General features: G+C 45.0%; 1 protein-coding gene across 3 annotated transcripts in view; it reads left to right on the top strand.

The window, feature by feature from the left end:
• Positions 1 to 20,362, top strand: part of OPTN (optineurin) — a 309,738-nt gene that overhangs the window by 285,795 nt on the left and 3,581 nt on the right. The window lies entirely within an intron of this gene.

The following is a 20,362-nucleotide window of genomic DNA, read 5'->3' on the forward strand; positions in this document are numbered from 1 at the left end:
ACTTCTGTAGGTAGGCCTAGTGCCCACGACAGTGAAGGCCAAAAATGTGTAGACATTGAGGGGATATCACAGCGAGTTGATAAGCACAATTTTTTTAATACATTTTTAGGCTTGCTCTGCTTTGGGGAACACACACAAGTGAAGTATCATTTTATTTGGGAGACAGAGCGGAACGCTGGGTGGTAGGAAATTTGTGCCGGCATGGTGATCCTACAATTAAAAGTGAGGAAAATCTGTTTGCTTTTTTAGCACATTTTGAGGTTTGCAGATGAGTCTGGGCAAGAAAATGTTGGGGTATCCACGCAAGCCACAGCTCCCCGGACTCCAACAGGTGTCCAGTTTTCACATTAATCTAGAGTTGGTACTTCTTCCCTAGAGCAAAAAGCAAGCACACTACCAAGATTCTTACTTCTGTGATGATCCAGAAACTAAAATTGTGAAAAGAAATGTGCTTAGGTTATGTTAAAAAGACCCCTCACCCACCAACATAGTTGGTGGCATGCTTCATCATCGGGGTCCCACCCGAGACACCTAGCAGGCCACTGGTGTGCTTCCACGTCTGATTACAGCGGAGCAGGTTTTTTCATTTTTACCACACTTACTGGTTGGATTTGGCACGAGGGCGAGTGATGGTTCAGTAGATCAAATTTTGTTAACAAGAGATTTCACAAAAATTAAATTCACTGTTAATAACTGAAAGGCCAAAACACGAAATCAATGACTCACAACTCGTGAGCTGTAAAGCCACGTCACTGCACCAACTGCTTTACAGTCTATTCACACACCTTTCATACGTGACATGCACAAGACCATTCACGCCGCCAGCCGCGGGCCCAGCACATTACAACACTCACGTCAACAGACAGCGCCATTCAAGGGCCCATCACTTTCATACACCCACATGCCTGATACAGCAATCATACCCGGTGAAGGGAGTCTGTGGACTGGCGTTTGACTGGCAGTGGGTTGTAGTGGCCAACAACAAGTCATTTACACCGCAGCCAAGCACCATTTCAGGCACACCACCAGTTAAGCACCACTCCACGCACGCCGCCAGCCAAGTGCCACTCCACGCCACCAGCCAAGTGTCACTTCACGCACATCACCAGCCAAGCGGCACTTCATGCAATCCGCCATCACTGTTTTTTTTTTTTTAAACAACAAAGAAACCACTAATTAGAAATAAGTACAAAACTACAAACACAAACCTCTAACTAAATACATGACAGTAATGCCAACTGTGAAACTGAACAAAAAACATAAAACAATACAGAACAGGCAGTTTACGTTCACAGTAGTTCCCAATAATTATTTTGGGTGTGGTAACTTCTAAAACAGCCACCCACACACAGCCCAGGCTTAGAAGGACAATCGGGCAGGACATCAAGTCTCCTTCCGTATACCTCTTTGAGCACAGACTCTACATTTCTTAGTGGAAAAGTCTTTTTGGGAGTCAGAGCAATGTGATCAGGAAATTGGCAATCTTTCAATCTAGCCACTTCCTCCACCACTGCTTCTCGGAATTCTTGCCTGTTCCACCACAACAAGGCTCTCTATGACAGACTCCTGAAATTTCACAAATGTCATCCTTGACTCTGGAGAACTATTTTTGAACACAACAAAAGCGTTAAAACTTGCCAAATGGAAAGATGAATAGCTAACTTCTTATACCAAATGCAAGACTTACGAACAGCAGTGCAAGGTTCCAACCTCTGATCAACTCTATCTACACCACCCATGTGCTTATTATAATCTAAAATGCACACAGGTTTGTGCACTTCGGCAACCTGACCCCAAACAGCCTCAGGGGAAGTACGCTCATCATGGATGGTAGTCAGCATGTACACATCCCTCCTGTCTACAAATTTCGGCGCTAGCAGCTCATCATTACACAAGGCACTGCACTGTCCCCTCAAGTTTTTTACAGACAAGCTCCCTTGGATAGCCTTTCAGGTTAGAGCAGATTGTGCCACAAGCAACAGTGCCCACTCTGAACAATTCCCTGAACAACTGCACTCCAGTGTAGAGGTTATGTACGTACAAATGGTGACCTTTGTTAAACAGTCGTCTACCAAGTTCCCACACAGTTTTCTCACTAACTTCAAAAGTGGGCAGACAACCAGGGGGGTCAGTACTACCAGTGTAGACCCTTAAATTATAAACATATACTATACTACTTTCAGACAGCTTATATATTTTAATTCAATACCGTGCCCTCTTGCTAGGAATGTACTACCTAAAAACCAAACGACCCTTGAACAGGACCAAAGACTCGTCCACAGCTATTTCGTTGCCAGGAAAATAGAACTCTGAAAAACGATCTACAAATTGATCAGGGACAGGCCTAATCTTAAAAAGAAGGTCAGAATCAGGGTGATCTCGTGGCAAGGCTAAAGCATTAGCCACTAAATGCATCATTCGAAGAAGAAGCAAATACCGATTATGAATCATGGTTGCCGGAATTATAGCTGTTGCCATCAAGGGACTAGTAGACCAATACGAAGACAGGGATGACTTCCTTATCAAACACATTAAAACATTAAACCCAAGAACTTCTTCAACGCTTTCAGATTTGTGGGAATCCACTGAGCAGCTCTAGAGTGTGGCCTAGGTCCAGCACTGTTGTCACTGAAGTACTGCTCAGCATACAAATTAGCCTGCTCAACAATCTCTTCCAAAAATATATCATCCATAATTAACTAAAAGAAATTGATATGCAAAAAGTTTTCCGGATTCACTCTACACCCTGGGAGACAAGTAAAGACAGGCAACTCTAGCTGCTCCATGTTTGGGGCAACCCAGGGTCAGGTCTTCCAATTGGAAGCCTTTCAGCTACTGCCTGCTGCACTATTGGCACATCAGTGTCCTCCTCTAAAACAGGCACTTCATCAGAACTGAGACTGGCTTCATCATCAGATGATTCCTCTCTGACAGAAAATTCACTTCCAGAATCTTGCACGTCCTGCTCTGCCTCAGATGCAGTCAGACTCATAATCATGGTAAGAAGACAAATCAAAAAGCATACCAACAACCTGCTGAGCAGTCATCCTGCGGTTAGACATGATCCTTCCTACGAAAAGTAACTGGACAAATGCACCATCAGCACCCAGCATTGTGTAAGATATGTAGTAAACAAAGTGTTGCTTTATCACAAAAAGCTATTAACTCAAAAACTATACCACTCACTTGCCTGAAAAAGCTAGACTCACCATCAACTACTCTGCACAGACATAGCAATCACCAGTGATATCCCACTAAAAAAGAAAAAGAAAAGAAAATTACACATGAGAGAACACAAATAAAATTGTACAAAAAACAAAGGACAATTTCACACACAATCCTGCATTTAGTACACGAGTTACAAAAAAGTCATTCTTCAACACAATTCATGTGGAGTAAATAGTTTTTTCTTACCCCCCCCCCCCCCCCACCAAGAAAACAGAAAACAAACAAATCCCTGGCACCTTAGTGGCTTCTGCCCCCCCATAGGGGCAGATGGTCCTAAAAATATTAGACCAATCTGCCCCCAAGGAGGGCAGATATGGCCAACAGCCATGTGTCCCCTTTGGGGGAGGGGGGTGATTATTGCCCCCAAGGTAGCGTCCCTTGCCTACAAGGTCAATCCCATAAACAAACAAAAAACACAGACACACACATTCCCCCCCCCATAGGGGCAGATAATAGACCGATCGGAAATGGCCAACAGCCATGTTTCCCCTTTGGGGGGGTGATTATTGCCCCCAAGGGAGCGGCCCTTGCCTACAGGGTCAATCCCATAAACAAACACAGATCTATTATTTACCTAAGGGGTTGCTCCCTTAAACAAATTAAAAAACATCCCTGCTGAGGCCCGCAATCGTGGAGCAGGAATCCATTCAAAACAGGCACAGGGGGAAAAACTCTTTCTTTTCCCCCTTTGTCTGTTCTCCCCCCCCCCCCCCCCCCCCAAAAAAAAATACAGGAGAAGGACTCACCTTTAGACCGTCCTCTCTCCAAACACGCTGGAAAGAAATGGCTTCCAGCGCGTCCCTGGCAGCATCTAATGACGTCCGCAAGCTGTGAGCGCACCAATGTCATCAGTTCGCCCTGGGGCTGGGCTCGGGGTGGCAGGGGAAGTGTTTCCCCTACCATTCCTGCCAACCGTGGCCGAGGGCGAGACCATCTTGTCCATGGCACCCATGGGGTTAAGGCTCTCTACTTTTGCCACAAAGCACTACATGACTTCTTTACTCTCTTGTTACTTCCCTGCCAGGTTGCTGCTTTACAGCTCCTTACATCGTGTAAATATTCCACTATTCCGCAGAACACAAACTGATGGGCAATCTTTTCCTGATATTACTGCACTGACTTGTAATAGTCTCCACACAGTCATTCATTATTGAAAACTCAGCTTTTCCAGTCATAATACCATGCTTTCACTTCAACTATTTGCAGCAGAACACCCTCTCGGTATTTGTGCACTGTATAAAACTAAACTTAATCTCATGTTAAAAGGCTCGTTTCAGGGAGAGCATCTCAATTTTTGAACTGGTGCTGATCTCATTTTTGTTGTTATTTTCACGTAACAAATTGATCATGAGATGCTGTACAATAGTTGAGGAGTTCAGTTGAGCAGGGGCTACAAAAAGCAGGGTGTCATTAAGTCTGCAAAGAGGAATTGAAATAGGATAGCATATGTAGGAAAATAGCCCACTGTTGCAGTTAGCCCCCCCTCCGCCACTTGTTGCCTGATATTGATGCTGACTTGACTGAGTGTGTGCTTGGACCCTGCTAACCAGCCCCAGCACCAGTGTTCTTTCACTAAAAATTTACCATTGTTTCCACAATTGGCACAACCCTGGCACACAGATAAGTCTCTTTTAAAAGGTACCAGTGGTACCAAGGGCCCTGTGACCAGGGTAGGTCCCTAAGGGCTGCAGCATGTGTTGTGCCACCCTCAGGGACCCCTCACCTAACACATGCACACTGCCATTGCAGATTGTGTGTGTTGGTGGGGAGAAAAAGTCGACATGGCATCCCCCTCAGGATGCCATGCCCAGAAAATACTGCCTGTGGCATAGGTAAATCACCCCTCTAGCAGGCCTTACAGCCCTAAGGAAGGGTGCACTATACCACAGATGAGGGCATAGCTGCATGAGCACTATGCCCCTACAGTGTCTAAGTCTATTCTTAGACATAGTAAGTACAGTATGGAAAACTGTGTACAGTATTGAATCTATTCAAAGTCTCAACTATTACTATGCAAAGTACCTTTCATTTAATGTACTTACCTGCTAAATGAATCTTGTGGTTCTAAAAATAAATTAACAAAAGAATATTTTTCAATATAAACACCTATTGGCCTGTAGTTAAGTCATTGAGTGTGTGTTTTCACTGATTGCTTGTGTGTGTACAACAAATGCTTAACACTACCCTCTAATAAGCCTAACTGCTCAACCACACTACCACAGATAGAGCATTAGTATTATCTATTATTGTCTCGGTCAAGCCTCTTGGGGAACCCTTGGACTCTGTGCACACTATGTCTCATTTTGATATAGTATATACAGAGCCAGCTTCCTACAGCACAGATGTACTTTTTGTTATATTTTTCTATTAATCATATTTTAAAAAATGGAGGCGCAAGATAATTTAGTCAAATGTTAAAAGCTGAGATCAGAACTCAGGTCTCCAGGTGGAAGGGCCAGCAACATTGGGCAGTAACTTTAGTTACATACTTTATAAATCCTTGCTCATTTAAGTTTCAAAAACTTGGTTGGAAACCCTGCTTCTAGTTGGTTAGGCATTAGGAAATCTCTGAAAGATGCTTTGCAGTCAATGTAATTTGAGGTATGGCTCCTCTACATATCAGACATCTGATCGTCATAACTTACGTGTGCCACAGACATTTAATTTAACTAGGTATTTCCACTATTGCAGAGGGCTTACAAAGCATATGAGAGTGGCTGTAACTAGGTGAATGTTCTAAAGGATGGAGAAAACAGTTTAGGCAAATATGAAATACAGTTTTGTGCAATAGAAATCCCCTGGAGACAATAATTCAGCACACAGCCAATTCACCCAACAGTAATACATGAGACACTTTACCTGGAAAATGAAATGTAAAGCAGTTATCTAGAATTCATTAACAAGAGCAGTAGAGAAATAGGACAAGAAAGAAACTATCTCGCCTGTTGAAGAAGGTGTCACAGGCAGTGGTACTATCCCTGGAACGACTTCCAACTTTGTATCAGAAGGCTCCTGTTTGGCTAGTCTGACCTAATATCATCCAATGCTAGTGTTAGTGCTGGTGCTAGTGCTCCCTCGTACCCGCAGCCCCGATCCTAGTAACCATAGCCCAACGTGCAAGATAACTGGCACCTTTCAAATGGAGGAATGGAGGGGGCAGATTTTAGAGGAACTGCAAGCAATAAAACTATCTCACGAAGTGTCATATAAGGAGACCAAGGAACAGCTCAGTCAATTGAACACACATCTAACCAATCTCTCTATAAGATTAACTCAAGTGGAGCAGAGAGTCTCCGATTTACAAGACGCAGGTAATCAAGCGGAGTTGACAGTTGGATTCAATCAGAACTTGAGGAGCTCCAGTTAAAGCTAGGTGAGATGGAAAACAGGTCTTGGCGTTTGAATCTTAGATTCATAGGGGTTCTGGAAGAGATGGAGGTAGCTTCATCTGTAACCAAGGTAGTTTTGGATCTTATCTACAACTGCATTCTTCTGGATAAGGCAAAAACTGAAGTGGATCTTCATGAGAGCGCATAGGGTACCATTTACGCGCCCCATGAACTCAAAATATCCTCGTACTATATTGGTCAATTTTGGTGACTATAGGTTTAAAGAGCAAATTCTTTCTAAAGCAATCAAAAAGAGGAACTTTAAGTCTGGGGACACTTTCAGTTTTCAAGTGTTTTCTGATATGTCTATTACTGCGGCCCATCAGCGCCGTGAATTTTCTGGACTAATAGATGACTTTAAGACGCTGCGAGCTCTGGCCGGCATTGTACAATTAGCCAAACTTAAAGTGCTCCACAAAGGACAAGTGCATGTTTTTCAGCGCGTACAGGATGCAAAGAATTTTCTAGCGCTTTTAAAGAAAACTTGATGTTGTTCTTGCAGGAGAATAGGGGAGGATGAAGTGAGGAGATAATGCAGGAGGGAGAGGGGGAAGGGGGAAAGAGATGGTAAGATAAGTAGTGAAGAAATGGGAAGAAGGGAGGGGGGAGAGAAGAAGAAGAGCAGGAAGGAAATTATTTCTTTTAGGAACATCTTGCTTATTTGAATTGATGCTTCACGTGTTTCCCTCTTCCCTCTTCCCTCTTCTCTCTTCTTGGATTCCTCCGCCCGGCTGTCTTGTTGATCTTTTGGGATCAGGCTCTAGGAGTTCCATGCCAGTGCACACTCCTTTTGGGTGTTTGGGGGGGGAACTATGGTAACGGGGAGCACAGGCGGGTCAAGGGTGAGAGAGGCCAGGATGGGTAAGGCCCTCTGCTGGTGGGGAGAGGGGGCACGGGGTGAAGATAGAACAAAAAAGGCAGGTGGAGGTTAATCAGCTTTATTTTTTACTCAAGGATAAGGCACAAGATTTAAGGTACAAGATGAGAGAGCATTCAAGAACTGCAGTTGAAATAGAATTGGTTACAGAGATGATGGGGTGGAATACTAAGAAATTAGTGGACACAAACTTAAAGTTGCTTTATGCAACCTAAACGGGGCTAATAACAATGTTAAATTTCAAGTAATACTTAATTGGCTTGAATCATCTCAAGTTCAAGCCGTCCTTTTGCAGGAAACCCATTTGAAAGCTAATGCTAAATTACCTAAACTTCCTGGATATATCGCACATTCCTTCTTTGCGTCAGCTAACTCCGCAGTACGAGGTGTGGTAGTCTTATTTTTCCAAAGGTTTGTAGGAAGGATAAAGGGAGTTTTTAGAGATCCACAGGCTAGACGGATAGTAGTCACTGCTATGTTGGAGGATAAGCTGATTAATTTAGTAAGTTTTTATGGCCCAATAGAGGACGAAGTAGCATCAATACAGGCTTTATATGTGCATTTATCTTCACTTTCAGGCTATTTTATAATAGGAGGGGATTTTAACATCATACCCAATCTCCAGTGGGACACTCCACGTAAGAACAAAGAGCAAAATAAACCAAGAGCTTACCAAATGCATTTCTAAATGATACTGGATCTAGCACTTTGTAGATGTGTGGCGGGCTGTTCATCCCCAAGAGAGAGAATTTACATGCTATTTGGAAAGATACAATACCGCATCAAGGATCGACTATATTTTAATTTCATTTGCATTGACGCAGCAGGGGTCAGGAATTCAACCAAATCCTTTTTCTGACCATTCCGTTCCTTGGGTTAATATTAAAGAATCAGGAAACTATCAGAGCCGCCCGCAGTGGCGATTAGATAGATCCCTCTTGTCAGAGGAAGGCTGGGTAGGAAATCGTAAAGCATTTACTGAATTTTTGGGGATGAACAAGAATTCAGCCTCTCGTTTTAAAATATGGGAAGCCACTAAAGCTCATATACGAGGGGAGGCAATTTATTTTAAAGCCTACTTAGGGAAAACTGCACGTGAGAAAAGTAATCTACTCCAAAGCGAGCTAGAGCAGGCATTAAAGAGAAATCAATTACTACCCGGTCTGGAGTCAGATGCCATATTGGAAAGAGCTCAGGCCAAATTAAGGGACTTCTATCTGTCCTAGAAGACACTTAATCAACACACCAGCTTTCAGAGGCAGTATGAAGAGACCGAACATGCAGGTAGATTCCTGGCTTGGTCTGCTAAAAAGAAATCCAATTCCAATTTAATAAAAGCTATTTTTGATGAAGAACAGGGCATAGTGGTTAATCAGTCCAAAGAGATAGAAAGAATATTTCTTTTGTATTATAGCAAATTATATACTGAGACGAAGCAAGCAAATCTAACGGTATTTAAATTTAGTGGTTCTGCCAGGCCTAGATCAAGGAGCACAGAATATATTAACGTCCCCTATTCCGTTTACTGAAGTAGTAGAGGCAATATGGGGAGCTCCCAATGGTAAGACCCCCGGGGAAGATGGTCTCCCGGTGGAGGTTTATAAAGTATTAGAGGGCCAGATTGCCAAAATATTAGTAGATCTTTTCAACGAAATATTAGAAGGAGCAGAGATCCCTTCCTCATTTTCTAGGGCTGCAGTGGTTAGTTTTGTAAAAAAGGACAAACCACCGGAAAATCCGAACTCATATTGTCCGATTAGTCTTCTAAATCAGGACTATGAATTATTCATTAAATCGCAGTTCGTACGGCTCAGGTGGCGCAAGGACTAATACATGAGGATCAGTGCGGGTTCCTATCTGGTAGGCTGCTGTCTACCAATACAAATTTTTTGGTCCAGGCGATGGACTATTTATCTCGTAATCATTATCCGGCGGCGATCATAATGCTTGATGCCGAGAAGGCATTCGATCTAGTTCACTGGGAAGAATTGCTTATGGTTTTAGACAAATTCGGCTTCCCAGGCAAGTTTATCCAGACACTATGAAGACTATATGCTGGGGCCCAAGCCAAGGTCACAATAAATGCACAAGTAGCAGGATTGATGCATATATCTCGAGGTAGGTGGCAGGGTTGTCCTTTGTTCCCTGTCCCCTGTGCTGTTTCCGCTTTTTATTGAGCCGTTGGCAGCAGGGATTCGACAGGATCAGCATATACACGCTCTGCTTCCTTCAGCACCTAAGGTGAAACTATTCGTCGATGATATGATTCTGTATCTTCGTGCGGATCTACATAATATAGACCAAGCTTTCTAAAAAATCAAGGCCTTCACGGATCTGGGTGGGTATAAAGTTAATTGGTCCATATGAGAGGCTCTCTTATAAAATGCAGAAGCCACAGGATATTCGGGTGCTATCTTCATCTTCTAGCCCTATTAGATATTTAGGCATTTATGTGTCTAATAATTTGGCAGATTTGTTTCTGTTGAATTATACAAGGGTTTTAAAAAAAATCAAGGATTACTTTTGAAATGGCAGGAATCTAAAATGACAATTATAGGAAGGACTGTATTGCTCAAAATGATGATTCTCCCCTTGCTATTATTCGTATTTTCTAGTATAGTATTGAGAGTCCATAAAAAGAATTGTGAGAGCTAGATTCACTGATTTAACAATTCATATGGAATCACAAGAAACCTCGTTTACAGATAGAAAATATCACAAAAACTGCTGAATGGAATTACATCATATTTGAAGGAAGCTAGATCTTGGTCCCGAAAGTGTGCTTTTGGTTGATTTGGTGTAAATGTGTTAAATAGTTTAGGAGAAATTAAGGTCCAAACATATTTGTATAACTGGACTGTTTTGTTCACAACAGTCCCGCAAGCTCAACTTAAAAAAAAGAAAATAGAGCATTCTGCTTGACCTAGGGAGCTTTATTTTGACTTGGGTCACCTGGATCCCATAGGAACAAGATCTATGATTGGCTGGTCACAATATGAACAAATATATGTTGTGGCAGCCATTACAGGACTCCAGGGACTTCGGGCCAGATGTAGGAAGCCTTTTGCGCCTTGCAAACGGCGAAAAACGCAGTTTGCGAGGTGCAAAAGGCCTTACGCGATGCATAGTCACATTTTGCGAGTCGGTACAGACTTGCAAAATGTGATTCCGACTCGCAAATAGGAAGGGGTGTTCCCTTCCTATTTGCGACCGCATCGCGATGTTGAGTTGCTTTGTGACCGCGAAAGCGGTCGCAAACCAACTCGCAGTTACCATCCACTTGAAGTGGATGGGACCCCTTCCCCTTTGTGAATGCCACAAAAAGTATTTTTCAGAGCAGGCAGTGGTCCTAAGGACCACTGCCTACTCTGAAAAAAACGAAACTAAATGGTTTCGGTATTTTTTCCTTTTGCAGCTCGTTTTCCTTTAAGAAAAACGGGCTGCAAAAAGAAAAGAAAAAAACTGCTTTATTTAAAAGCAGTCACAGACATGGTGGTCTGCTGTCTCCAGCAGGCCACCATCCCTGTGAGTGCCTAGACTCGCTATGGAGTTGCAAACTGCGATCCACCTCATTAATATTCATGATGTAGGTCTTTGCGACCCCATAGCGAGTCGCAGAAGGTGTCTGAGATACCTTTCTGCATTTCCTTTTGCGAGTTGCAAATTGCGAGTCGCTAGTACTCTCATTTTGCAACTCGCAAAATGAAACCTACCTACATCTGGCCCTATGTCCCATGCTCTGAAAATAGGTAATAAAAAAAGATATGAGGGCAGGGACACTCCATGGGCATAAATTTAGAAGAAAAAGTGTTTTTGCCACAATTCTTCAGCAGTCACACTGGATTGGGGTAGGTCAGGTCCCGAGGATCAAAGTATATATATATTTGTGGAGGGGTGGCGAGCAAGAGGCCCTCTCCCAAACCAATTATGGCCCAGGGAACCCCACAACATGTTTATGAAAGGGGATGGGGCACGTGGCCCCCCTAAATCCACCTGCAACTGTAGGGCCCAGGGAACCCAATTCCCCAGTGCTGTATGTTTTTGTAAATGGAAGCGGGCATAGCCTTCCTATAGCCTCAAGAAGCCCAGGGAACCCCATCTCTTGGGGCTGAATTTCTTTAAAAACAGGGCTGAATTTCTTTCAAACAGGAGAAGGGGATGCCCTCATTCTTGTGCCAGTATAAACCTCAGGGACCCTATTCCTCGAGGTGTGATACTTCAGTGTGAGCCTACCCTAGGGGCACTGTAGTTTCCTTCCCGGGAGAGTGCAGTCATACCCAGGCAGGGAACTCAACTTTGCTCCCACTTGGCCTGTGCTCTGTGGAGTAGGGAACACAGGATTGCTGCTATCGCCAACCAACTGTAGCGGCTCATGCATAAGGCGTGGCAGGGCCCGTTGGCCTCACCCACTGCCTCCAACAGCTCTACATATTACATGTTGTGGGTGCCCGGGGTGAGACTGGAGCACCCACCAAAAAAAAAAAAAAAGCCCCACCTCCCACTGTACCTGGGATGTGTGAAGGAAGGAGAGCCGGCTGGGACCATAGGCCTTCCCCCTCATGCCCCCCCACTCCCCTCCAGCCTGCAGTTGCTTGTGTCCTGTAATGGTGGCCACAAAATTTATTTTCACAATGTGGACAGCTTTTTCAAAGTGTAAGCTCCTGCAGGACTCAAAGGAACCTCTAGCTCTGGTGGGATTAAGGTGGCCTATGGGGGGTAAAAAAAAAAAAGCCCCTTCGCCCAATTCATGTCACTTTATTTTTTTTTAAGTTGAGTACCACAGTACTCCTGTGTACCTAACCTTCCAGATAGCTATAAATTGTGAACCATAATTTCTCAAAAACTACTGAATGGATTTACACTAAATCACAAAATGCATGCTTTCTCAGTAAAGCTCTAGCTTTCTGCAAACTTTTGTGAAATTCTATTAAACTGTTTTGGCTGTAGCACAAATCAAAAATCCCTTTATAAATTGCATGGGGAAATGGCGGTTTGGAACCTCACCCAGGCATCCCCGCCTCCTTCCCCCCCTCTTTAGTCCTTCCTTAGTCTCCTCTTGACAGACCATTTAGAGCATCCCGAAGCTTTCTTGGAAGGAGCACAGGTGGATGAATGTTTTTTGGAAACTTTTGTGAAGATTTGTCAGACAACGCCAAAGTTATTAGCAAACCAAAAAATCTGTTTCCTATAATAACTGGGTCATAACTATGACTACCGACATGTAATATGTGAGGTCATAAGGAGGGAAAAGCACAAGTTATAGTTGTTTCAGTAAGCCATACCTGATGATTTTCAGTGTTTTTTTTTTTCTTTTTTAAACCATAGTTTTTATATTGTTACTCTACCTATGTTACTTTAACCTTTGCTTTGTTCAATTAATTTGTTTTTTTTCCAATCATATTCACCCACCTTCACCACTGAGCAGGGAATTTGACTGTGTATAACCAACGCCCTGCTGCTGACCAGACTTCTATGGTCACACAACCCCCATCAAGTCCACCCATTCTAAATGTTGTATTTTTTTTTTTTTTAAATGTGTGATACTACAGTGTACCATGGGACAGTGCTAGCTTGTAAGGTCCTATGGTACATCCACGCGACCACAACAAAAAGGGCTAGAGCGTCAGGGTACCCCCTACCTCACCCCTTATGCCTTTGTTTAACAAAACTCAGGACAAGGGGACTGAGTCCTAAAATGGCACCTGCAACATTTCTAATGATGTTGCAGCTAGCAAAATCGGATTGTCCAAGGGGAACAACAGGAAAAAAAGCCCTCTCGGCCAATAAGCAAACTCTGTTTTTTTAATTCACGGTTTCGATGGAGTACCGCAGTACTCTCAGGGAACAGTCTAGACATTAGTATATTTTAAAGCTTAAGTTTTCAAAAAATGCTGAACAGATTTACACCAAATCACAAAAAACACGCTTTCCGAGTAAAGATCTAGCTTTTTGCCAAATGTGGTTTAATTCCGTTCAATCACGTCTTCCGTATCATTTCTTTAAATTCCTTTTGGAATTTGCATAGGGAAAACACGTTTTGCAACCTCACCTTCTTTCTCTGCCCCCCGTTGAAGGTTCACCCCTAAACTTTCTAGAAAAGAGCTGAGGTGGGTTAACTTTATTTGTGGAAATTCTGTGAAGATTCATCAAACTGTGCCAAATTTATTAGCAAAACAAAAACCACCTCTCTGCTAGAGGCCCGTGGGGCTGTCATTTTAATTAAAAAACAGGACTTCTAAGTGGCCCAATAAGCTTTTTTCTTTCTTGGGCTTTTTTTTGTACAACAGGACCAGGGTTGGTACTGAGTAATGTGATTGTACCACAGGACCAGCGCTGGTCCTGTGGTACTAAGTAATGTGATTTGCCACCCGCACCTACAATCAAAATGCTGCAGCCGCCATTACAGGCTGACCATGGCGAGCAGGAAGTAAGGCAGGGCAACAAGTTGAGCATGGAGGGTAGGCAGGAGGGGCAGTTGTAACACAATGGACTGTGCTGTGTGGAAGGGAGGTGTCAGGGGCACGCACACAGAGAACAAGGGGACAATTGTGTATTCCTGGAGACAAGTCTGGGTCAGTATGGTGATATTTATGGGTTGCACAGTTTAACTACCAGTAAAGTTTTAAGTGCAAACTACTTTAGTTAAACAAGGTAGAGGCTGAGCACAACTAGTATGAGTTTCAGGTGTACGTTACAAATAGGTTGTGACTTACTTAAATCAAAGTCTTGTTTCAAAATATCTGAGAAAAACTAAATATTATCCTACAATACATTTTTCACCTGTAGACTTCTGTGCTCATGCTGACATTAAAGAGTTGTCATGTAGTGCTGTTGACATCTTCTATGTAAACTGGAGATTTATAAGTTGCAGGTATTTATTTCTAGAGGTTCATTGAAAAAACAGAGACATTATACATTGTTGAAGAATGTATAATGTATGGGCGACTCACTTAAAAACTGTTCAAGTCGTAGTATGAGTGTAAGCATTGTTCTAATGGTATTCGCCATGATACTTATTTTAGGAACAGATGTAAGGTATTTTTGCAAACTATGGATGGGTGTGAATAGGACGTGGTTGTGCATGCCTTGTCAGTTGCTAGTGCATAGATGTGAAGCTGTTGACTTAAAATTCTCTGTCAAGCTTAGGTATTTAACAGGTACATATCCTTAGGGTAAATGACCAAACACTAGTTTGAATGGTATTCAAGGGTTTAATAAATTGATGAATGTGTTAATGTCCACCCGGATATTACATTTCCTAAGCACCTGAATACCAGTAAAAGAAAGCATAGTAGCTACTAAATGTGTGTGTTTTCAGATGTGCTTTATGATCTGCAGATTGCAAAAGCTTATGCTCGTTAGCACTACAGAGGAGATAGAAAATTGGGTAGCTTGCTGAATAACTCCCAGTATGAAAAGCATATAGCAAATGCAGCAACTCTGCAAGTCTTTGATGTTCGCAAGCTCAGCCTTCGCTCTCTGTGCCACTTGCATCTGAACATTAATAAAAACACCATGTCTGCTTCCTCTGCCCCAGCAATGTAAGAGCAAAATACAGCTTCCATATAAAATAACTCATCTGATAGAGACTTCTAGTTGCAGATTCCTTACCATAGAATTCCCCCAAGGCGTCAGACTGTATCCGGAGATTTTTCTTCGAGCAATACCCTTGGCGTCGGTAGGTGGCGTTGGTTGACTCTGCGGGCGTCATAGTCGCTGTGATGACGTTGGGAGTAGTACTTAGACGCCGCCTCAGCGCAATGATGTCAGTTCTTTTCTTTCCGCGCTACGCGCTGATCCGAGAGAGAGCTACCCTGGTCTCTTTTTGACCATTTTGTCTAGTTTTCAAGTGAGTTTTTGGTGCGTCGAGGATGTTCCCGAAGACCGTGTTCAAGCCAAGCGAGGACTGTCACCGCATGATGTCGGTGACTGATCCACATCGGGTTTGTCTGTGGGGTCTGCAGCGCAACCACGACCCGAAGTCATGCTCCAAGTGCCGGGCCATGCACCAGAAGGCCTTAAGGGAGCGGTCCCTGAAGCTTGTGGGGGCCCGGCGATTGACTCCACGTAGGTCCCGGTCTCCCTCAAGAGGAAGGTCTCAAGACCGTTCGAGGAGCCATCACCACTTGTCTTCCTCAAAATCTTTGGGTGCAGGTAAGAAGTCGTCAAAGCGTTCTCATTGCACTTCGACTTCGCCCCGTCGCTTGGCTGATGCGGGCGGAGCGCTGAGGCTCAAGGCCTCTGTCCTGGGAGTCTACTTCTGGGTCCGCTCCGTGCTTCCCCAAGTTTCCGGGAGCCGGAGCGACCCCCGCCCAGCTTGAGGAATTCTATGAGGCCATGCACCTCATTTTTGGGCGGACCGACCCCGATACGGCGCCTTCGGGCCCAAGTGGTTCGGTTGAGGGGCCTACAGGTTCTGTGCGGCGGCTTCGGTTCCAGCCACTGAGGTCCCCTCCGGATCCACACCGGCTGCACCACTGAGACCTTCCCCGGCACTAAGTCGACCGACGTCGACCCGATCCTTATCCCCAACGACTCGGAGTCAGAGCGGCGTTGGCCGACGCTGCCTCTGTCTTCAATGGGGCCTACTCACCCCAGGCCGGATTTGGACCCTTTCTTTCTATGAGTACGAATTCAGGGAAGTATTGGAGGGGTCCCTGGACCCTTATGTATACCAGGATGATCCATCTTTGGACTGGGCACAAGAATGGGGCGACGCCAGTGGACTGGACACTTCTCCAGACGCTGGCATGCTGTCTCCTCCTACCGTGGCTACGGCGGAGGGAGTGACTTATAGTATGGTGGTCGGTAGGGCGGCCAAGGTTCTTGGCCTTGAGTTACCTACTGTAGAGGTCAGGTCCAACCTCCTGACGGAGGTGCTTCAGCCAGGGGCATCCACATCTGAGCCCCTTTTACCTTTCAATGAAGCCCTCCCCGATGTCCTTTTGGATACTTGGTCCAAGCCCAACACAGGTGCTCCTGTGAATAGGACTATTGCACGCCATCGGCTCTCTCCGAATGACCGTAAATTCCTGTCCCAACACCCCATGCCTGAGAGTCTGGTCACTGATCATCCAGGCTTCCTCTTCCTCAGGTGAATTCCCTTCCACCCCCATGGATAGGGAATCAAAAAGGCTGGAACAATTTGAGAAGAAGTTGTTTTCTTCCTCCAGTCTTCCGCTGCGGTCCGTGAACACTGCATGTCTGTTGGGCCACTATACCCACTCTCTGTGGGATACAGTTGCACAAGTCCTGTTGCAGATACCGGAGGAGGCCCGTACTATTGTCTCCCAAGCTGTCAACGATGGGAGAGATGCGGCAAAGTTCACGATCCGATGTGGGCTGGACACGACCGACTCTCTGGGCAGATCGGTTGCTACGACAGTGTCCTTGAGATGCCACGCCTGGTTGCATACATCTGGTTTTTCTGGGGATGTCCAACAGTCTCTCATGGACATGCCCTTTGATGGCTCCTGTCTCTTTGGGGACAAAGTAGATTCGACCTTGGAGAGATCCAAGGATTCCCTAGCTACGGCTCGGTCCCTTGGTCTTTCCGCTGCCCCTCACCCCCAGCAGTCCACTTTTCGCCCCTTTCGTGGCCACGGAAGGGCTCCCTGTCGCGTCCCACGCCCAGCCACCGTGCCACCCATGCTGTACAGCCGCTGCATGGCCGGGGATGCGGAATCCCACGTGGACGTGGGACAGGGAACCAGAGGTCTGCCCAGTCCACCTCTGCCCCCGCTGCAGCCTTCAGACCCTCCTAGTGCGTCCCCTCACTCCCACCCAGTTGGCGGCAGGATTCGCCATCACCTACCCCACTGGGAATCCATCACTACGGAGAGGTGGGTTTTGCAGATCGTTCGAAAGGGCTACTGCCTCCCTTTCGAATTTACCCCACCGGCCATGCCTCCATCACTCAGCCAACTCCCAGAGGATGATTTGGCACTTCTCCGCCAGGAGGTCGCGGCTCTCTTGGCCAAGGGAGCAATAGAGAAGGTCCCAGTGCCAGAAATAGGTCGTGGTTGTTATTCCCGCTACTTTCTGGTGCCAAAATCAGACAAGAGCTTACATTCTATCCTAGACCTCCGGGCCCTCAACTACTTCCTCAAGAAGGAGAAATTCTAACTGCTCACCTTGGCTCAGGTTCTATTAGCCTTGGAGCCAGGAGACTGGATGGTAGCGTTGGACTTGCAGTACTCTTATTTCCACATACCCATTCTGCCATACCCACAGACGTTATCTACGTTTCGTGGTAGGTCACTAGCATTAGTTTACTGTGCTCCCCTTCGGCCTTACCAGCGCCCCTTGGGTGTTCACGAAAGTGATGGTGGTGGTTGCAGCTCACCTGCGCAGGTTAGGGGTCTCAGTCTTCCCTTCCTCGACATTCTTTCTTTGGCCCAGCAGGGCTCTGCTTTGGGCACTCCTGAAGAGTATTTATCTGCCATTTCAGCCTTTCTTAGGTTACCTGAACAGTCCTCACTCTTTAAATCTCCTATTGTGAGTAGATTCTTCAAAGGTCTCATTTATTTCCTCCCACTCCATTCATCATGTCTTAGTGGGACCTCAATCTTGTCCTTACCTATTTAATGTGTACTCCCTTTGAGCCGATGCACAATCGTCCCTTACGGCTCCTCACCTTCAAGACTGTCTTTCTTGTTGCCATCACTTCTGCTCGCAGTGTGAGTGAGCTTCAGGCCCTTTTGTCCAAACCTCCATACTTGTCTGTGCACCCTCACCCTAACAAAGTGGTGTTGCGCACTAAGGCTTCGTTCCTTCCCAAGGTTCTTACGCCTTTTCTTGTAGACCAGTCCATCACCCTGCCTACATTCTACACACCCCCACATCCTTCCCATGAGGAGGAGAGACTCCACCGACTGGACCCAAAAAGAGCATTGGCGTTCTATCTTAATCAAATTAAAGATTTCCGGGTGGAGGATCATCTCTTTGTCGGGTATGTGAGTGCGAAGAAAGGGAAGGCGGTGCAAAAACGTACCATCTCTCGATGGGTACTTCTTTGCATCAAGATATGCTACGCTTTGGCCAAGAAGCAACCCCCTGAGGGCTTGCGTGCTCGTTCCACCAGATCAACTGCTGCTTCTACTGCGTTAGCACACAGAGTTCCTGTCCTGGATATCTGCCAGGCAGCTACGTGGGCATCCCTGGACACGTTTGCCAAACACTACTGCCTGGACAGTCCGGTTTTGTCGGGACAGCTACTTTGGTCGTTAGGTCCTCTAGGACTTTCTAATATGATCTTGGTTTGCAGCCCACCACTGATGATGGCATTGCTTGGGTATCCATTCTAAGGTAAGGAATCTGCTACTAGAAGTTTCTTTCAAATGTAGAAGTTACTTACCTTTGGTAACGAAATATCTGGTAGAGACATATTCTAGTTGCAGATTCCTTACCGACCCACCTATCCTCCCCTTCTTGCAAACTGATTTCTAGGGACAGGGAGTCCCCCCTTCAGGTCCTTAGCTCTGGCGCACCAATCTCAGTGTTCTTAGTGGCTCTGCGCTTTGGCATGGAAAGTCGTTAAAAGAAACTGACATCACTGCGCTGAGGCGGCGTCTATATACTATTCCCGATGTCATCATGGTGACTACGATGCCAATGACTGACGTGGAGTCGACGGATGCCACCTACCGACGCGCAAGGGTATTACTCGAAGAAAAATCTCCAGATCCAATCTGACGGCTGGGGAAAATGCTAAGGTAAGGAATCTGCAGCTAGACTATGTCTCTACCAGATATTTTGTTACCGAAGTTAAGTAACTTTTACATTAAGGTGAGACTTGGAATACAAACGTCACACAATCTCCAGCCAGAAAAAAACAGCTATATTTAATATTATTCACGACGTCAAAGCATCTGAGCATGTATCCGATTTTGATCGGCTTTGACCTGCTTTACACACACAATCAAAATATGAACCATTGGCAACCTACACTTTTAATGCAACAACCTTCTAATCAGGAGGCGCATATAATTAATTATTTCATATTTAATAGACTCGTCATAAACCGAGTAATATTTCTAATGTTCCCATCCATTAAGATTGTGAAAATATTTGGTTTGATATATCAATGTTAAAATCCAAATCTGTTGCCTGTAGCATTGAAGAAAAAGTAAACGCTTTTTCAGTGCGACGCCTTCCTTTTTTCCTGGAAATAATGGTTGCCTGTGAGGAGAGGGGCAAAGGAGTACACTCTTCTCTCCCCCCTCCCCCCCCAAATCTGTAAACCTGCAGCATGTTATCTGTAAAATGCCATAATCTCAGGAGCTTCAGCCCATATTTTAAGGAGGCCTCGTAATTTTACATTGTATAGGTGGAAGTAGGAGTTTTCAATAGAATGAGACACTAAGGGCCTGATTCCCATCTTGGCGGATGGGATACTCCATCCCAAACGTGACGGATATGCTGCCCGCAATTTTACAAGTTCCACAGGACATAATGGATTTGTAATGGCAGACGGGATATCCGTCACGTTTGTGACGGAGTATCCCATCCACCAAGGTCGCAATCAGGCCCTAAGACTTAAATGTGATCACTACATTCCAAACATTAAGTAATGCAATTCCTGGAATGGGAACATGGAAATCTTGGAAAACAATGGCAGTATTACTGCAGTGCGGCGGCACAGTTCGCTAGAGTGTTCTAGTAATATTTGGCGACTATAACATTGATATTTGAGTAGTGTAATCATGCAGATATGTAAATGCTGCTGTGCAAGACACGATTGAAACGCTTTGATTAGTAGAGTGTAGGGCTGAACATCTTACCTTATATATATGTCTGTGCGCAGGGACAGCTATGTGTGCGTGCACACACAGCTTCATCGTGTGTGTGCATGCGCTGCTGTGCAACG

This window comes from Pleurodeles waltl, chromosome 4_1, assembly GCF_031143425.1.
Source record: "Pleurodeles waltl isolate 20211129_DDA chromosome 4_1, aPleWal1.hap1.20221129, whole genome shotgun sequence".
Taxonomy (NCBI): domain Eukaryota; kingdom Metazoa; phylum Chordata; class Amphibia; order Caudata; family Salamandridae; genus Pleurodeles; species Pleurodeles waltl.